Below are 17,839 nucleotides of genomic sequence, written 5' to 3'. Positions count from 1 at the left end.
AGTAGTTATTGTTCATGCATTGCTTCAATCATTCCTTCAATGAGTATTGAGTGTACTTCTTTCCATAAGCTATACCAAATACTAGGGATATAGAAGTAAACAACTAAATACGAACCCAGTCTTCCCAGAACCTGCAGTCTAGCAGTATTTTTGACATTGCAGTGAGAATTATGAGTAATAGAATAGGAAGGCACAGAGAAAAATGGAACTATGTTACTAAGTAGGTGGATGTTGTACCCATCGGATTCTTTTAACTTCGCTTAAAACTTTTCTTTGTGAGGATAAAGTGAAGTGCTAAAATAAAGATAGACTTAGCGTAAGCTTATGCCTTGAAAAATTAAGGAGGAGGTTTTCTGACTAAGAGAGTTTGTTGAATAATATGGCCATCATAGCTCCAGAATCTAAATCCTGCTCTTATCTGAGCCCACTCTGCTGATTTCCTAATTCTTCCTCATCCTCTTTCTCTTACCTTAAGAACTCCAAATGTCTTAGCCTTGAACTACCAAGGAAAGAGGCAAAGAGGCCAAGATACACCTTCTAACACACTAGAAGGTGACTTAGAGAGGTATTCAATACTCCCACGGCTAGAACCTGGAAGTATGTTTGAGTATGCACCTATGCAAATATCTGAGGATCCTGGCAAGTAAGCCAAGCCTGGTACCCTAGGAGACATTAATAGGTTTTAGATTTAGTGTGTAAATCTTGGTTTGATGGAATAAATGTAATACAAATTATGATCATTTATGTGAGTGCTTATAATTTGTTCCTAATAACCAAGAAATGTTTGCCTATTTTACTGTGCATAATAGATTACATTTTTCCAAATTTTATTTACTCTCCATATTTTTACTTATAATACATACTGGTGATGTGCCCCATTAATTTGCTAACAATTTATATTAATAGAATGGATCCTGGCCATGTATTATTTTTTTCCTCTCTTACAACTCAAGGAAAAAATATGGCATATTTCATGCTTATATTTTTATTTTCAACAGGCCTCCCCAAAATAAACTTTTCAGGATAGAATTTCAGGTACTGTTGCTTGCTAATGAAGGAGTTATTTTCAGAAAGGAAAGGTTGTCAAATTTCCAGATTTCTGTCTCTGACAATAATCTGTTTGACAGTTCTCCAGAACTTTTAGTTTCAATATGTTCATTATTCCCCATTATGTTGAGATATTCTTTTTCACCAGCATCATTTCCTGATAAGTCTACTCTTTGACTCCCACTTTATTGGTTTCCCATTATTATTTCATTGTACCTGCTTTGCAGTTACACTTGGTCATTTCCACCCTCTGAGTTTTGGGCTGCTAAAATCAGACTGCTCAGTATTGCTGGCAACCCACCAGTTAATCAATAATAGATCATCTCCAGTTAATTGTGTAGACAGCTACTCAGCAATATTTGCTGTCTACCAGTCACCCTTTCCATGTAGCTCTGTGATCAGTTCCCAGCCACTCTTCAATTCTCTTTCTTCTCCATCTTCCTCTTTTTGTTTAACAAATTATGTTGTTTCCAAAGTATCTGACAAAAGAATTTCACATCTCTGTGTGTTCCATCCATCTTTTAGGAATTTCTTCTTGTCTCTGTGAAAGTGGTTTATCTTCTTTCATCTATGCTGTGTGTTCTTTCAACAATTCCTATCCTCTTTCTCTCGAACACTTACTTTTCTCTAAGACTGAGGCATGTCTAAAAATCTATATTAAACAGCCCTTTTCCTGACTACATTCCATTTTGGTTACCACTGTTCTCTCTCTTCTTTTGTTTCTAGATGAAATTTTTAAACAAAATATCTAAATTTAATATTTCCACTTCCCCACTTACAGTATCTTTAGGTATGAAAATACTTAATACTGTTGTGTCGGTGTTTAGTCCTATCAGTTACCTGCACATTAAGCAAGTTTTCACTTTCCATCCTTAACTTTCTTGATCTCTCTGTAGCATTAGCACTTGCCATTTGCGTTAGTTTCTTAGGGCTGTCATAACACATTACCACAAGCAGAATGGCCTATGACAGCACTTATTTTCTCACAGTTGGGGAGGTTAGAAATCTGCAATCAGGATGTGAACAAGGTCTTTTTTTTCTTCTGGAAGCTCTGAGGGAGAATATGTTCCATGTCTCTCTCCTAGTATCTGTTGGTTGCTGTCAATCTTCAGTGTTTCTGGGTTTGTAGATGTATTACTCCAATATCTCCCTGTCATCACATGATAAACTTGTGTGTCTTTACATCACATCCCTATATGTTGTTCTGTATCCAAATTATTCTTTTCTTATAAAGACATTATTCATTGGCTTAAGGGCAACCCCAAGCCAGCATACCTCATCTTAACTTGCTTACATCTGCAAAGACCCTATTTCTAAACAATGTCTTCACCTGTATAAATATATTCATTTTAACCCAACATGCCCCAAAGTTTTACCTATTCCAATGTCAAGTCCAAAATCTTATTAAATATTAACTCAAAAAGCTCCAAATCTTATTATTATCAGAAATGCATAAGATTCTGCGTATAGTCTGTCATGCAGCAAAATTCCTCTCCATTTATGGATCTTTGAAACTAGAAAGTAAGTTATCTGTTTTTAAGATATGGTGGTGGGGGTTTCCATAGTGGCTCAGTGGTCAAGAGTCTGCCTGCCAATGAGATGGGTTTGATCTCTGGTCTGGGAAGAATCCACAAGCTAGGAATCAGTTGCCACTGTGCCACAACTACTAAGTCTGTGCTGTCGAGCCCAAGAGTCGCAACTACTGAGCCCACGTGCCACAACTACTGAAGCCCATGTGCCTAGAGCCTGTGCCCTGCAACAAGAGAGAAGCCACTGCAACGAGAAGCCTGTGCACCACCATTACAGAGCAGTCCTAGTTACCACAGTTAGAAACAACTCATGCAGAATGAAGACCAGTACGGTCCCAAATAAATAATTATTCAAAAAACACAATGGCAGGCATGCAACAGGCGTTCCCCTCCAAAAAGGGAGATAATGGAGGAAATTGAGGAATCACAGTTTTAAAGAAAACTGACAATCAAGCAAGGCAAAATCCATTAGATATAAGGCATGAAAATTACTTTCTGTTGCTTGATTCTCTGTCCTCTGGGTCTGCAGATTCCATCAGTCCTTGCTTCTGGGTCAACCAAGACCCTATTTGTTCCTGCCTTGGGCTCTTAGTGGTAGTCCTGCCATTTTAGCTTGAGGTTGTCCCATCCTGCTGGCCCAAGGAGGGGGTAGCCCTATCCTCTAGAAATGAGGAGGTGTGATTCTGCTGACCACTCAACCAGCAGGATGGTTGAGTTGATGTTTCTTTCCTTTTCTGGAAAGACAACACACACTTACAGTCTAGTATCTCTACTAGTTTATTTCTTGTTTTCTACCACCAGAATTCCAAAAGTCCAAATGCCCTTCTTCATTTCATTCTGTCTGTCTCTGCTTCAGTCCAAGATGGCAGTGTTTCTGCTAAGATGATTGTTTGGATCCGTCACATGCCTAATCTTTCCAAAAGTTTGTCCAGTGCGCTCTTGGTGTTTTCTCCAGAGCACGGCATTCTCATCTTTTACCACATGGACAGGCTGAGGATTTTATAAACTTTCTCAAGTTTCCTAGCTCCTTGTTGATTAGCAGTGCCTTCTCCAAGTTCACACTTGCATTTTATTACAGGTAGCAAGTAGAAACCAAGCCTGAACTTCCATGCTTTGCTTGGAAATCTCCTCCGATAAATACCCAAGTTTGTCAGTTACAAGTTCTACTCTCCACTCAAAAGCAAATCTCCATTCAGCCAAGTTTATAAAAAACATAACAAACTGGAAACTTTCTTCCAGTTTCCAGGAACCTATTCCTTATTTTCTTCTGAGATCTCATCAGAATCACCTTGTGCAATCATATTTCTTTTCTTCTTCTTTTTTTTTTTTAACCGTTTTTAAAGTCTTTACTGAATTTGTTACAATATTGCTTCTATTTTTGTGTTTATGTTTTTTTGGCCAAGAGGCATGTGGGATCTTAGCTTCCAGACCAGGGATTGAAATGCCCCCTATATTGGAAGGTAAAGTGGTAACTACGGGACCTTCAAGGAAGTCTCTTCAACCGTATTTCTAGCAGTCTCTTCAAAGCAATGTAGGTTTTTACTACCATATACCTCAACATTTCCTGAAGAAGGGAATGGCAGCCCACTCCAGTATTCTTGCCTAGAGAATTCCATGGACAGAGGAGCCTGGCGGGCTACAGTTCATAGAGTCGAAGACCTGACTGAACGACTAACACACACACACACATCCCTCAAAATTCTTCCAGCCTCTATCTATCACCCAATTTCAAAGCACCAGTCCAGGTTGGATGCATGAGACAAGTGCTTGGGGCTGGTGCATTGGGATGACCCAGAGGATGGGATGGGGAGGGAGGTGGGAGGGGACTTCAGGATGGGGAACACATGTAAATCCATGGCTGATTCATGTCAATGTATGGCAAAAACCACTACAATATTGTAAAGTAATTAGCCTCCAACTAATAAAAATAATTGGGAAAAAAATAAAATATTTAAAAAATATTTTAAATTTCACATTGTAAAAAATATTTTTTACAGCTGCACCCCACTTTCTCACAATGTAACCTAAAGCATTATTATTAATTTGCTCATTAATAAGTTCATTCTTAACTTCCTCTCCCTCTATGAGGCTGTGGAACAGCTATCTGCTGCTTTCTCCTTCCTCCCTACATCCAAACAATATTTAAAGGCTTTACTTCCTCTGACTACCATTTATTTTTGGTGTTTTCAAAGATTACTGGTTTTATCCTTTGCTTGTATATCCTTTCTCTGTATACTCTCCCTGAGATATCTAACTTATGCAAATACAAGTCTTTGCTGTCATTAGTCAGGGTGTCTACCAAATCTACTTTTCCATGCTCGTATACTCAGCTACCTACTGGACATTTCCTTTCAGATGTTCTACAATCACTTCAGACTCTTCAGTACCCAAATTGAACTCACCTTTAAGGCTTTAAACCTGTTCTTTCCATTTTTCCCATGTTGATAAGGAAATGAATCTGGCTGAATTTAATTTTTCAAAGTACAAACTAGGAAATTATTCTAGATTTCTTTGCATTTGTCTTTCTCCCCTTATTCCACAAATCCAATCACTTACTGACTCCAGTATAATAGATTCAGCATTCTTAGGAGTTCTTACATCCATGGAATAATAGAGATTGAAAGACTGAATGTATCCACTGGTGGATTCCTACTTTCAATCTTATTATTTCTTCTGTGGATTCTGTGACAGACTCATAATGGATAACTCTAGTGAATGGATCACTGCTGATTTTAGTTAACACTCTTCCTGTCAACTATTTTTTACAATGGTTTAGAGAGATCTTTCTAAACATAAAGTAGATCAATCATTTCCCTGCCAAAAATCTTTCAGTGGAAAGCAACAAGACTCTTTATTATTGGGATCCTGTTTGCTTCTTCACCTTCACCTTTTACTTCTCCCTTGCACGGTTCTTCTCTTTATCTAAAAGTACTGGCAATTCTTCCAACGTATCTTATTCTTTTACACATCATGTTTTCCTAGTCCTGGTCTCTCCCCTTGAAATATTTCCTCCATTTCTGTACTTTGTCACCTATTCTTTAGATTTCATTTTGATTATTTTGAAGAGGCTTCCTTCAAAATAAGACTGCCTATGATAGAGGCAGTCTACCATATTATCCTTGTTTATGTCATTAGCTTGCCTTTTTTCACAGTATCCTGTAATTACTGATTTACCTGGATGTCTTCCCAACTAAACTATGAGACATTCAAGAGCCAAGTATGAACTTTATTCAGCAGGCTAGCTTAGAACCTATAACAAGTATATGTGAATGGAATACCAATGCTGAACAGGCCAGTTCTTTCTATATATAATATGAAAGTAACAACCCTAAATTGGACATTGAATTATTTAAGAGCACATTTGACTTCTAAAAATGTGACCTTTCAGAAATAAAGTTTTATTTTATTGGGTTTGTTAAGATGAAATTTATTTTGTATTGAAACTGGTAATTTTAGAAGTTAATTTGTGTAGTAAATGATGTTAGGAAGAAATAATTGTTTATTCAGGAAGATACACTGTGACATTTTACATAAGAAATGATACACTGGCCTTTTCCCCTTATCCCAGAGACCTTGAGGTTAATACTGTCTGCCATTATTAGTATATTTATAGAAGATATTATTAGATTTTGTTTTTATAATAAGTTCATAATTGTCTCAAGATATATAGTCATGTGTGCTTAATCAAATGGCATAGTTTTATGAATTCATTCAGTTTACATGCACACACACACGGTATTCAAATACGACATTCATTCCTTGTAACAAAATATCATATCCACAAAATTGTAGCTTTTGTCCCCTTTTCATATAAAATATATTGAAAATGAGAATTTTCTTCTGAGTAAGTTCACTAGAAACATTGAAATATTTGATTATATATAAAATACTGAAATATTGTCTGCCGCTGCTGCTGCTAAGTCACTTCAGTCATGTCTGACCCTGTGTGACCCCAGAGATGTCAGCCCAACAGGCTCTGCCGTCCCTGGGATTCTCCAGGCAAGAACACTGGAGTGGGTTGCCATTTCCTTCTCCAATGCATGAAAGTGAAAAGTGAAAGTGAAGTCACTCAGTAGTGTCCAACTCTTAGTGACCAACTCTTATTGACGGTAGCCCACCAGGCTCCTCCACCCATGGGATTTTCCAGGCAAGAGTACTGGAGTGGGGTGCCATTGCCTTCTCTGGAAATATCCTCTAATAGCATATTAATAAAAATAAATAATATGTGACTAAAATTACTGATTCAATTTATCATTGTTACTGGTAACATCACCAATTCTTATGTATATTTACCCTGTCAAATTTCAGTCAAAGAAATGCAATACAGATATGTATAGTTTACATTTCAAGGAATAAATTTGAGAAGACTTTGGCTTTGCATATTGAGACAACTGAGAAAGTTTTGTAAAATCTCAATAAGGAAAAAGTATACGGTTCCACTATACTGATTGGGAATGTAAGAAATTAAGTTACTTGGAAGTCCAGTTGGTTTCCCAGAATCTACAAATGAATCACTTATGGAGAAGAGACAGTAATAGTTCATGATACATGAATCAGAGAACTATGTTAATTTTACATTATAGTTAACTTTCTTTGAAAATGTACTATTTTCATAAAAGAGAAACTTAATCTTTCTTTTTTTGCTTATTTTTGTCATTTTGTATTATGATTCAGTTCTATGTTCATATTATGTGGAGTGAATTTCCACATGATATGAACATAATGAATGAATCATGCATAGAGTTACTTCTTTTTCTGCTACTTTTATATAAAAAACAATGACCCATATAGCTTAGGTAAAAAGAATAGTGAGATTTTGCAACATTGGAAAGTACTTTGGAAGCATAGCTCTCATTTTTGGAGTAGCTAAGGTTTAAAGACTGGGGCCATGGACAAGAGCATATGGATATGAGCCATAGTGATGACTCAGAAGTGATTGATATCCTCATTACCAATGTTTTTAACCATCCACATGCACAACATAATCACAGATTACATGAGGATTAGCTCTCACAGTTTGAAAAGAAAGTTATATTGTTGAAGTCACCCTTGAGAATCTTCTATATCACCTATATAGTATAATATGTACACATACCATATTTCCTAAGGGTTAATATACATGGTCTTCAGGCTGAAATATATTGCTGCTTCTTCAGTTTAGCACATGATAAAGTGTTAAATTGTATTTAGAGTCCAGATGGTATAAAATACACATTTAAACACTAGAATCATTTGTACAAAATCTTTATACAGAGAGTTGAGAATGACTGAATAAAAGATTCATGTCTCCTGTCCCTCTTCTCCCTGGGATTATGCTAAATGAAAGAAATGAGAAGTGTATTATATGAATAATGCAAATTATTTCTTTCCTTCCTTTCTTTTCTCCTTACCTCTCATTCCCATTTTTATATTCTTTATTTTCCAAGTATATCTATTACAGTTTTAGAAAATTAAATGCATATATAATATAATTCCATAGAATTATATAGTGATGATAATTTTGCCACCTGCATTTTTACTCTCAAGTAATTTGGAGACAATTTCCCAAAGAAATAAAGAACATTTTCATACAAATGAATTACAAAACAATTGTAGTAACATTGGAATTTGTTTATTTTTGTGTAAGGAGAGAAATTGTTCTATCAAGTAAGTATAGGGTGATAAGTTAGACATCTGCTGATTATCTGCAGATGCTGAAATTTCCCGTATTGATTCAAGAGATACAGGTGACATAATTAAGAAAAAAATTAATCTTTCAAAACCATTAAAGTACATATTTTTCTAAATTTAAGAACTGCTGAATTTGAGGGGGAGTAGTTAGTTGAGCTTCCCTGATAGCTCAGTTAGTAAAGAATCCACCTGCAACGCAGGAGACCCTGGTTCAATTCCTGGGTCAGGAAGATCCCCACTCCAGTATTCTTGGACTTCTCTTGAGCTCAGCTGGTAAAGAATCCACCTGCAATGTGGGAGACCTGGGTTGGGAAGATCCCCTGGAGAAGGGAAAGGCTACTCACTCTAGTATTCTGGCCTGGAGAATTCCAAGGACTGTATAGTCCGTGGGGTCGCAAAGAGTGGGACGTGACTGAGTGACTTTCACTTTCACTTTCAATTGAACAACTCAGCTTCTTTTTAATCCTCAAAATGAGAGCTCCTTGGAGAGCTCCTTCCTATCTGGTAATTGAATCAGAGTTAATCAGTACAATTATAGGATTGTGTGATTGGTATATAATTTCTGTGCCACGCATTCATTTACTATCATTTAAAGGAAGAATCACAAATCATTAGGTACAGGAGGTGATGATATCTTTATTCACATATGGTTGGCATAATTTTTCATTTGAATTATGATCACTGCATAAGCTCCACAAAATGGAAGTATATTAAAGAGAAAATAGGTCAAATTTACTCATAGTAGTGCATGAAATTTTCTGGATACACATTTATTCTAAAATGTTCTTAGTGGTCTAAGAAGATTTCTAAGAATGTAATCTACAAAGAAATCAACATTTGACATGGTTTAATCTAAACATGGTTTAGATGGTTTAGATTAAAAATGCATATATAACATTCTCTCAGATATAAATTATATTCTTTAAAAAAATTATTTATTTCTGGTTGTGCTGGGTCTTCGTTGCTTCGTGGACTTTCTCTAGTTCCGGAAGAGCGGGGGCTACTTTCCAGTTGTGGTGTGTGGGCTCCTCATTGCAGGGGCTGCGATAGTTGATGTACATGGGTTCAGAGGTTTTGGTTCCCAGGCTCCAGAGCACAGGCTCAATAGCTGTGGCACATAGGCTTAGCTGCTCTGCATGTGGTAATTCCCAGATGACGGGATGAACCTGTATCTCCTGCATTGGCAGGCAGATTCTTTACCTGTGCAACACCTGGAAAGCCGCACCTAATTGGTTTGGGAATATAAATTAAGTACAAGTTAATTGTAAATAATTTTAAAATATGTTCCCCTTTATTTTCTTTTTCATTCTGTTAGCTTTTAAGAGATATCGGTGCATTTTTTTTTTTTTTTTTTTTGTCTCACCTTATTTTCCACCTTTTGTGTGATGTAAAACTAGATTAGCCTCTTCCAGTGACTTCCCAATTAAACTGAGGCCAGAGAGTAGGTGATTAAGACTATAGATTTTCCTGTTGAAACATCTGGATTTCAATTTTGGTCCTGCTAGTTCAGTTTCAAATTACCTCTCTCACTTTCTCCACTCATAGAGATGTTAATAACAATTATGGCATTCTTAAAAGTTACATTTTAAAAAACAATGGCAGGGGGAAATACTGTCGACACCTCTTCACTTCACTTTGGAGGTTTGATCCCTGGGTGAGAAATGGCAACCCACTCCAGTATTCTTGCCTGGAAAATTATGGACAGAGGAGCCTGGTGGGCTACAGTCCATGGGGTCACAAAGAGTCAGACACGACTGAGCGACTGAGCACATAGACACACACAGGCACATACCAGTTAGATACTTTTAATGGAAATACGTTCTTATCAATTTCCCACAAAAACAAAACACCTATGAGGATATTTTACTTGAGAGTTTCATTATTAATCTGAAAAGTCAAATTCCTGATATAATCAAGTTGCTTAACAGAAAAAGATCAGGGATATCTAGGAAACAGGCCAAATATCTAATGGTGGTAGAAGCTAGGAATTATAAAGTTCTGTGGTCAAAGGCATAAAATATTTTTTTCTCTCTCTTTATTCTTAACAGGAATACCAATCTTAATTTTATAGGTAGATTTTAAGAAAAACATGCTTCCTCATCTGTGAAGTAAACAGATCTTAATTTGATGCTTAAATATGGGAGAATTACATTAATTTTGAAACAACTCTCATGGTCTCATTATTTTTGTGTTTTCTATGGCAAAGCAAAATTCTCAGAGTGGCTGAATCTCTAGATTCAAAATTCTCATAGGGTTTTGAAAAATGTACTAAGTTTATATGAAATAAACCAGTATGAAAATCTGAAAATGCTGAGAAGATTAACATTTAAAAATCTCTAGGCATAACAATATTCATAAAGTGATGAAATGGGAGGCACTATTCCATCTAAATGAATATGAATGGTTCTAACTCTAGAATCTCTCTCATTGATCATTGGTCTACAAGGGAGGTACATGTATACCACCTGCAGTGCTAGAGATGATTCATTAGGAAATGAGAAGACCTATTTGAACTTTTATTATTTTATAATTTATCTTGTCCTTTAAAGGTTTTATGTCGTTAGTATGTTTTAAAATTTACGTATTAGTAAAGTAGAACAAAGACATAAATTGTACATTGACGACTGTGTGTGTGTGTGTGTGTGTGTGTGTGCGCGTTCATTGCATGCATTAATGTTTCAATTGGTGGAGATCTGTTATAAAAAATCTTTATGCTGTCCTTCCTTTCCCTATTCAATTTCTCCCACTGACACCTCATTCCCCAGCCAGAGAGAAGGTGCCTTGCTTTCTGCCCCTGACAGATATCTCTGTTGGTTTAATGTAGCAGCACTGTGAGGATGCTGGAGTAACAGAAGACCACATCTACCCTCTTGTTTGTGCCATCATCCTGAGTCTCAGTGGTGGTGTGACAATTCAGTTCAGTTCAGTCACTCAGTTGTGTCCGGCTCTTTGTGACCCAATGGACTGCAGCACGCCAGGCCTCCCTGTCCATCACCTACACCTGGAGTTTACTCAAATTCATGTCCATTGACTTGGTAATGCCATCCAACCATCTCCTCCTCTGTCGTCCCCTTCTCCTCCCACCTTCAATCTTTCCCAGCATCAGGGTCTTTTCAAATGAATCAGTTCTTCTCATCAGGTGGCCAAAGTATTGGAGTTTCAGCTTCAGCATCAGTCCTAAAAAGAATATTCAGGACTCATTTCCTTTAGGATGGACTGGTTTGATCTCCTTGCAGTCCAAGGGACTCTCAAGAGTCTTCTCCAACACCACAGTTCAAAAGCATCAATTCTTCAGCACTCAGCTTTCTTTTCTTTCTCAACTCTCGCATCCATACAAGACTACTGTAAAAACCATGGCTTGACTAGATAGATCTTTGTTGGAAAAGTAATGTCTCTGCTTTTTAATAGGCTGTCTAGGTTGGTCATAACTTTTCTTCCAAGGAGCAAGCATTTTTTAATTTCATGGCTGCAGTCACCATCTGCTGTGATTTTGGAGCCTAAGACAATAAAATCTATCACTGTTTCAACTCTTTCTCCATCTATGTGCCATGAAGTGATTGGACGAGATGCCATGATCTTAGTTTTCTGAATGTTGAGCTTTAAGCCTTTTTCACTCTCCTCTTTCACTTTCATCAAGAGGCTCTTTAGTTCTTTTTCACTATCTGCCATAAGGGTGGTGTCATCTGCATATCTGAGGTTATTGATATTTCTCCTGGTGATCTTGATTCCAGCTTGTGCTTCATCCAGTCCAGCGTTTCTCACAATGTACTCTGGATATAAGTTAAATAAGCAGGATGATAATATACAGCCTTGACTTTCTTCTTTCCCTATGTGGAACCAGTCTGTTGTTCCATGTCCAGTTCTAACTGTTGCTTCCTGACCTGCATACAGATTTATCAAGAGGCAGATCAGATGGTCTGGTATTCCTATCTCCTTAAGACTTTTCCACAGTTTGTTGTGATCCACACAGCCAAAGACTTTGGCATAGTCAATAAAGCAGAAATAGATGTTTTTCTGGAACTCTCTTGTTTTATCAATGACCCAACAGATGTTGGCAATTTGATCTCTGGTTCTTCTGCCTTTTCTAAATCCAGTTTGAACATCTGGAAGTTCACGGTTCATGTACTGTTGAAGCCTGGCTTGGAGAATTTTGAGCATTACTTTACTAGCATGTGAGATGAGTGCAATTGTGCGGTAGTTTGAGCATTCTTTGGCATTGCCTTTCTTTGGGATTGGAATGAAAACTGACCTTTTCCAGTCCTGTGGCCACTGCCGAGTTTTCCTAATTTGCTGGCATATTGAGTGCAGCACTTTCACAGCATCATCTTCCAGGATTTGAAATAGCTCAACTGGAATTTCATCACCTCCACTAGCTTTGCTTGTAGTGATGCTTCCTAAGGCCACTTGACTTCAGACTGCAGGATGTCTGGCTCCAGGTGAGTGATCACACCATCATGATTATCTGGGTCATGAAGATCTTTTTTGTATAATTCTGTTTTTTCTTGCCACCTTTTCTTAATATCTTCTGCTTCTGTTAGGTCCATACCATTTCTGTCCTTTATTGAGCCCATCTTTGCATGAAATGTTCCCTTGATATCTCTAATTTTCTTGAAGCGATCTCTAGTCTTTCCCATTCTATTGTTTCCCTCTATTTCTTTACATTGATTACTGAGGAAAGCTTTCTTATCTCTCCTGGCTATTCTTTGGAACTCTGCATTCAGATGGGTATATCTTTCCTTTTCTCCTTTGTCTCTTTTTAACTTCTCTCTTTTTTTCTCAGCTATTTGTAAGGTCTCCTCAGACAACTGTTTTGCCTTTTTACACTTCTTTTTCTTGGGAATGGCCGATCCCCGCCTCCTGTACAATGTCATCAACCTCTGTGCGTAGTTCTTCAGGCACTCTGTCTATCAGATGTAATCCCTTGAATCTATTTCTCACTTACACTGTATAATCGTAACTCGTTTGATTTAGGTCATACCTGAATGTCTAGTGGTTTTCTCTACTTTCTTCAATTTATGAAAATTTGGATTATATAACAGCTTTTTTTTTACCTTTAGGAGCTTATACTCATAATTGCTCTTCTGCCTGACAGAAGTTTAATCCAACCCTGATGTTTTGCATTCTATTCAAGTGTTAATCCTTTATCCAGATAGTTTAAATTGTTTGTCCAAGAATATTAGACTAATAGACTTATTGAGACTGTTCCTAGTTTATTGTTATGTTAGGGTAGGGGTTTTCCCGATGGCTCAGCAGGTAAAGAGTCCACTTGCAACACAGGAAATATGGCTTTGATCCCTGGGCCAGGAAGAGCCACTGGAGGAGGACATGACAATCCACTGCAGTATTCTTGCCTTGAGAATACCATGGGCAAAGGAGCCTGGCAGGCTATAGTCCATGGGGTCACAAAGAGTCAGACCTGACTGAAGTGACTGAGCACACACACATGTTAGGATAGATCAAGTGTAGTGAGAGGGAAAAGTCTTAGTAAACTATTCTTAAAATGGGAAAATTGTGATCTTAGCCTTTTGTTATTATTACCACTTTATTTTTTTGGTTGCTACAATTTGTTATTTGACAACAAAAAATATCCACTGAGCTATAAATAAGACTGTGTCTTTGAAACCTTAGAGAGTGAACTTATTAAAAGATGCAACTATTTATAGAAGTGTCTCTTCAGACAGGCATTTATAACTCTTCAGACAATTGTTCTCCCTGGGCTTAAAAGAAACGGATTGGTTATCTCCATAAATAATTTCCTTGGATGGCTGAATAAATAAAATCAAGGGAGAGAAAGATTAACTCAAAAGTATTCAGAAGTCTCTTATTTTAGAGGGACTGTTGTAATCACTTAATCCAAATCTCTTAGACAAGAAGCAATTGAGTCACCAGGAGTTGACAAGTCATTTGTGTCTGTACAGATAAAATGAGTTAGTGGTGGTGCAGAGACTTCACTAAGATTGCTGGACACTGGTGCTCAGTGTACTGTCATACCTAGTTAGCAATTGCTGGAATCAAAATTTCTGGGAGAAACATCAATAACCTCAGATATGCAGATGACACCACCCTTATTTGGCAGAAAGCAAAGAGGAACTAAAGGACCTCTTGATGAAAGTGAAAGAGAAGAGCGAAAAAACTGGCTTAAAATTCAACATTCAAAAAATGAAGATGATGGCATACAGTCCTTTCACTTCATGGCGAACAGATGGGGATACAATGGAAACAGTGACAGACTTTATTTTCTTGGGCTCCAAAATCACTGCAGACGGTGATTGCAGCCATGAAATTAAAAGACACTTGCTCCTTGGAAGAAAAACTATGACCAACTTAGACAGCCTATTAAAAAGCAGAGACATTGCTTTGCCGACAAAGGTCCGTCTAGTCAAAGCTATGGTTTTTCCAGTAGTTATGTGTGGATGTGAGAGTTGGGCTATAAAGAAAGCTGAGTGCTGAAGAATTGATGCTTTTGAACTGTGGTGTTGGAGAAGACTCTTGAGAGTCCCTTGGACTGCAAGGAGATCAAGCCTGTCAATCCTAAAGGAAACCTGTCCTGAATATTCATTGGAAGGACTGATGCTGAAGCTGAAACTCCAATACTTTGGCCACCTGATGTGAAGAGCCGACTCATTTGAAAAGCCTCTGATGCTGGGAAAGATTGAAGGCAGTAAGAGAAGGGGATGACAGAGGATGAGATGGTTGGATGGCATCACCAACTCGATGGACATGAGTTTGAGCGAGGTCTGGGTGTTGGTGATGGACAGGGAAGCCTGGGGTGCTGCAGTCCAGGGGGTCACAGAGAGTCATGCAGGACTGAGCAACTGAACTGAATTGAACTAATTCTTTGGGTTTAATTAGAACTTCTATTGAATAATGCAGTTATTATGAGACCCGCAGTACCTATTGCAGCTTGTGTTGTAGCAGATCATCATCCCAACAGAGTGGGAAGTGCAAGGAGTCTTTCCCCAGAAAGTGGAAATGGTATCTGCAAGAACATGCAATGGGGGCAAGCACCGTGGGTACCAACCAACCAAATCAATGAACATGCGTGCTAAGTCACTTCAGTCCTGTCTGACTCTTTGCAACCTCATGGACTATAGCCTGGCAGGCTCCTCTGTCTGTGGGATTCTCTAGGCAAGAATACTGGAGTGGTTTGCCATTTCCTTCTCCAGGGGGATCTTCCCCACCAGGGATCGAACAAGCATCTCTTACATCTCCTGTATTAGCAGGTAGGTTCTTTACCACTCGTGCCACCTGGGAACACGTGACTGTTATTCTTTGGGTCTCTCACTAAATTTTCCTGAGGAAGTATCTAACATTCTGGCTAAATGGGAATTTCTCAATAATCAGTTTCCTGAAGACGCTAAGAATGCAATGCAGTTTACAGAAGTCTCAAGAGAGGAGAAAGTGAAACTGAAAGTCTCTCTGTCATGTCTGACTCTTTGCGACCCCATGGACTATACAGTCCATGGAATTCTCCAGGCCAGAATACTGGAGTCGGTAGCCTTTCCCTTCTCCAGGGGATCTTCCCAACCCAGGGGTCAAACCCAGGTCTCCTGCATTACAGGCGGATTCTTTACCAGCTGAGCCACAAAAGAGGAGGGTTGACCCTTAATCTGGAAAGCATCTATACCGTGACTGGTCAATAATAAGATATTAATAGAATAAATATTTAACATTTATAGGACAATGGTCAATGAATCAGCAACATATTTATTAAAAATGAACCTTAGATAAAAAGACTGTCAGTAGTGCTGTTATAGAAAATATTATGAATGTTGAAGGGGAAAACTTGCTTATTCATGCATCTCCTATCATTTGTCCATCATCTAGGAGGCTATGGGACAGCTGGCAGGCTGTCAAGCAAGGTTGATAGATGTTGCAGTCTCTTTGTCATCACTTTCTTCTATTCTCATCCCTCTTCAGCATTGCTCCAATTTCTTTGTTTGACAGGTAGTTTCATAATTTTGATCTTTAATTTTATTTTAATATCCCTTGAAGTATGTGTGTCCATGTGCTCAGCTGCTCGGTCATGTCTGATGCTTAGTGACCCCATCAAGTGTGGCCTGACAGCCTCCTCTGTCCATGGGATTTCCCAAGCAAGAATATTGGAGTGGGTTGTCATTTCCTCCTCCAGGGGATCTTCCTGACCCAGAGATTGAAACTTCATCTCTTGCATTCCCCTGCTTGTCAGGTGGATTCTTTACCACTGTGCCACCTGAGGAGCCCAAATGTGATTTTGCACAGTTGAGCTAATTGATAATTAAACTAATTCTCAATTTTAATACACATTATTTGTCTTTTGGTGAATATTTTTAAATCTCATTTTATATATATTGTAAAATTTATTTTTTGCAATTTTTTCTTTGTTTTCTCCATCTTCAAGAAGTTTCATGGATTGCATTCCACTTTCATAGTAGTTTATAGATACTATTCTATTTTTTAGGTACCAGTATGGGTTTCCTCAGTGGCTCAGCAGGGGAGAATCTGCCTGCCAATGCAGTAGACATGAGTTTGAACCCTGGGCCTGGAAGATCTCCTAGAGAAGGAAATGGCAACCCACTCCAATGTTCTTGCCTGGGAAATCCCATGGCCGGAGGAGCCTGATAGGCTACAGTCCTTGGGATTGCAAGAGTTGGACATGACTAAGCGACAAACAACAACAAATTATAAATAAAGAATTCCAATATAAATTTTATTTTTTTATTTCTGTAGATAAACATTTGACTTCCATTTGTAAACTTGTGTGGTTATTTTTGCATTCCTAAAGTTCAGATTTTTTTAAAATTCAGAAATGATATGACCAGCTGTGAATTTTTGTCAGTCTTCCAGCTTTGTTTCTCTTCATCTTGAGGACTTTTTTGCCTATTCATAGCTGAATTTTTATTTCTCTGCATCTATGCCTTCATTTAAAACAATTAGCTACTATTATTTATACTTCATGTTCATTAATATATCCTCCAGTCTCCTCATCTTTCTTTTCATTACATCTATTCCAGTTTTGCTCTGTGATTTAGATATTTCTTCAACTTGGTGTTTCAAGCCATTATCTTATGTTACAACTATTTCTGTTTCATTCAATTAATCTATTGACTTTTTAAGCTGGTAAATCATGTTTTTTTGGTTTGTTTTTTGTTTTAGACTTAAAAAATTTTTTTCATGCCACAGCACAGTTTTCTTAATTTGCATCATCATCATTTTTCAGTTCAAGTTTCTCTTGAGTTCAAGAGCCTCTTCCATCAACTCTGTTTTGCTGGATATCCTTCTGTTTAACTCATCTTTCTCTCCTTAGGCAACTCGATCTTTCTGAGGTACTAGAAGAAAGCCTGTTTCCTTCTTCTTTTCCATCTTAGGAAGCAGAAACAAGAGAATAACTCCTTCAGACTTTTGATTGCCTTCCTGGGCCAGAGAAACTAGGCATAGTCAAGCTGCCAATACTATTCTATTCCCAATGGCACCTGCAGGTCTCTTAGAATAAATTTATTTCCAGATAGTGAATTTGTAGCTTTGCAGTGTAGTATCTCTTTTAAACTGGTCTCCAAACATATCCCCTTCCATAGAAAAGCAATATGTCAAGAACTATACTACAAAAGGCAAGA

This window comes from Dama dama, chromosome 17 (genome assembly GCF_033118175.1).
Source record: "Dama dama isolate Ldn47 chromosome 17, ASM3311817v1, whole genome shotgun sequence".
Classification (NCBI taxonomy): Eukaryota; Metazoa; Chordata; class Mammalia; order Artiodactyla; family Cervidae; genus Dama; species Dama dama.
This window is presented reverse-complemented; position numbering follows the sequence as displayed.